A 3,997-nucleotide genomic window follows, 5' to 3' on the forward strand; every position below is an offset into this window, starting at 1 on the left:
TGTTACTCCCTTCACCGCCGCACCTCCCCCTCACAAAAAGTATAAAGGTAAAAGTTTCACCACCTCTACATCTCGAATGTTGGCTTCCTAAAATTCCTCGTCATGTTATATTAATTTGTACTTCAGTGTTACTGGCTATTAGCCAAAATGTTTCCTCACGTTATCGACGTGTACCACTGAAGCTGAGTATACAAGTATGTCGTACGACACAGGTTAGGAGACGAGACGTGGTAAACGGCGAGTATCGAGAAAAACCAACTCCTCCTAAAAGCTTAAATGCTTCTGCATTTCCATAGCATATTTTAAATGAATTAAGAAAAGGTGTTAGAGAGTAGTTGTCGTATCGCTATCATGCACAGTCGTCTAATTATAAATACCACTATAACGTAGCAAATTATTACTAGTTGTCATCTTGTAATGATTGCGTCGCCAATAGGAATTCAGTATTCGCCGCGCCTTTGATTAGGCTTTGCGCCTTAGATCTAGGAGACGATATAGTCGCCTTGGAGCCGTATTCCGGTTAACGTTTGTTAAATCTCAAGAATCAAATTTGTAGTTGAAAATTATTAAATTCGCGCAGTTGATCGGTTCTCTCATTGCTGACGAAAAGCGACTGCAGTGCTGAGAATTTTGTGGAAGTTCGAGTTTTGTGAGTGGCTTGATGTAGGAGATATTCGTGTGCGAACCTTTCAACATGAATTCCGCTTGGCATGTTTCTTGCAGATTGCTACACATTATGTTGACCACTTCTCTATAAGACGCCTACTGAACACAATGTATTGACTCAAGTAGTCGTGGGTCAGCGACTTTTTCGGACTCAGAAAACTGCCATCAAGCCCGTATTTAATATCCGGACTTTATTTACGCCATATCGCTGATTTTCCGTTAAAAGTTCACACCTGAAAGCAGCCCAAGATATTTATTCCGACCCGATATTTTCAGTGTTATGGAGGCAAAACAACTAGAAAGAAATTTTAGACTCTCCCGAACGAGACATGCAAGAAACCCGAACGCTCGGTAGTTTAACTTTCGGTTTCTGCCCATGGACTGGAGTTGTGGCTTTTTCGTGGTGGGCACTTAGCCGAATTTTCGCCAACGCTATTTCTGTTGGCTAATCCAGTATCTACCTACACACAGTGAGTGTGCAGAAAACCTGAAGACTATAGAGGTAGATGGACGTTCTCCAAAGGACAGTGAGAGCAACACGCGCCGCCACTTTTTTTCTTTTTTTTTCCCCGCACTTTGGTAGACGTTTCACGCAGGACCACGCAGCCAGCGTCACACAGAATGACGCAACCGTATTCCGCAGCACGCTGCAACACGTTTCTGCACCCAAGGAAACCTGTCTTAGCACGAGAGGCGGATGTCACAGGCGAGCAACTGTCACCGCGCACACTTCACCTTTCCCAAAACGGCAGAATAATGCGCACCGACCGGTACTTCGGAATAACTTCTGTAACATACATAATATTTTCTGGCTGTTCTCTACTTTGAAAAACACTAATTCATTATCAGTTTAGTACAACAGACTAAAATGGTTAATTTATCATCAAATTACGATTACATTTCTACGTCTAAATGTTTCCACACGGTTGACTTGCGCTTCGTTAATACACGTAATGTGAAATCAAAGACGTCACTTCATCTGTGTTACAAAATTTCTTCTGCAAAATTACAATAGCAAAGGAATACGCAGCAGTGAAGACAACGATTCATACAGAAAACCCGATACCACTGGCTGCGCGCTTGCACGGAAGTTTAAAGGTAACATCCTGAAAATGAGGATTTCGGAAATATTCCGGGAATGAAATTTACGTTAAGCAAGAGAATTCTTTCAACCTGTAAAGAGAGGCCACCTAGCTCCGAACGATATATGTGTCAACTAAGTATGAGTTGAACTCTACAAATATTCAACGCGAGTTATTGAGCCTTTAATATTGTAAAGGCGTCTCTTTTGATTTCGACGGCACGAGAGCAATTAGCCTACATCTAAGCCCTCGATGGCAATGTGAACACAAATTCTCTACCTAAACTACAAGCAATGAAATGGTTTTTAACAATAAAGCAATGTAATCCTACGTAACAACGTCATACTTTCATTTTCCGCTATCAGCTCTTACTGCAAACACTTCAGAAACACTAAACGCTAAAACATTTTCGGTTCTTTTCATTTAACCTCTATGCTGTGCTACATTTGCAGATTTTACACGGACGAGGAACTCCGATGAAACTTGCGTAACATATGGATAAAATTTTCCGTTGCTTGTGTATAATACGAGAGCGTAATACACATCCAAATGGTCTAAAAATATTCATTCTTGTCAACCACTTACTACAGGTTTCCTCCATTTAGGTTGGTTGGTTTGAAAGAGGGGGGAAGGGACCAAACTGTGAGGTCATCGGTCTCTCGTTCCCAACAAAATTATTACACAGGGGAAATAAAAGAGATGTACAGCACGGTAACAGGAGAATGGAGGAACCAGGAGAAGAACAGGACAATCAACACTACCATGGACAAAACAGGAAAAGAAAGCCACAGAGGAGCAAGAAACAAGATAGAACAGATAAAAACATGAGCAGATGATCGTGGCTGACCCACCACGAGAACAAAAAGGAAAAAGCTAGCCACTCTGCGACACATGAAAACATCCACCACACAAGCTTTAGAGATGAAACTTATAAAGAATGATAAAACCCACCCTCACGAATAAAACTTAAACCTAAATTAGCCAATGAGGCTTTTTCAGTTGAAATTAATGGCAACTAGTCCGGCAGCAAACCCGAAGAGATTTTCAAGACTTATTACGCCGGGAAAGCCTACGAAGTCACAACTAGTCCGGTAGCTGAAGAGTCCGTCACAGGGCAGCCAAAGGAGGACAGCTCACCAAGTTATGGGCCACCGTCAGCCGGGCGCCACACCGAAACTGACTGAGGTAGGTAATCACGGTGCAGGAGGCAGCCATGTGTCACACAAGCGGGGCCAATGCGGAGCTGGCAGAGAACCGCAGAGTCCATACGAGAGGCCCACATGGAGGATTGCCACACATTCGAAGTCTCCTTAGTGGCACGCAGTTTGTTGTGCATGCTGAGGTTATGCCTTTTCGTCTCCCAAGCCGCAAAACCTTGCGGCGTAGTACAGCAAGCTTGTCAGTTGCAGAGAAGCCGATCTCCATGAGTGGTTTCCACGTAGCCTGTTGGCCAATCTCTCAGCAAGTTTGATGCCTGGGATTCCGAAGTCACCAGGGGTCCAGAGAAACACCAATGAACGACCGAACCGTTCCAGGGCGTAGATGAACTCCTAGATGATCGCTACCAACGGATGACGAGGAGAGCACTGGTCGATACCTTGTAGGCTGCTCAAGGAGTTGGCACACAGAAACGACTCCCCAGAGCATGAACACATCTGCTCAAAAGCTCAAGATACAGCCAACAGCTCCGCCGTGGAAGAACTGCAGCCATCGGGAAGGAATGCTGTTCATTATGTCCTCCATGGACATACGCGACGCTGACGAGAGCATCAGCCATCGAGCCATCAGCGTAAACCAATTTGTCGCCTCAGTACGTGTCAAGAATAGAGATGAAGTGACAGTGGAGAGCCGCAAGGTTAATGGAGTCGTTAGGGCCACGTGAAAGGTTTAGACAAAGCTGTGGCTGAGGCTTACAACATGGAGATGTACGTGAATGGACCTCGAGGAGAGGTAGAACAGGCAAGGACTCCAGACAGAAGCAATCGAATGCAAACCGTAATCATTAACCCCCTGGTTTTGGGTTGCTGTTGTGGGGGGTGGAATGCCGTGGGCAGGGAAAAGGAGAGGGTAATTTGTATACTCAGGAGAACTACAAATGTGTGCAATGTAACTGGCGAGCAATTTTGCACGTCTAATTTATAATGGAGGGATCCCAGCCTTCACCAGTACACTGGTCACCGGACTCATCCTACACGCTCCTGTCGCTAATCGAACCCCACAGTGGTGCACAGGGTCGAGTAAATTCAGCG

Source organism: Schistocerca gregaria, unplaced genomic scaffold, assembly GCF_023897955.1.
Source record: "Schistocerca gregaria isolate iqSchGreg1 unplaced genomic scaffold, iqSchGreg1.2 ptg000827l, whole genome shotgun sequence".
NCBI classification, from domain to species: Eukaryota; Metazoa; Arthropoda; class Insecta; order Orthoptera; family Acrididae; genus Schistocerca; species Schistocerca gregaria.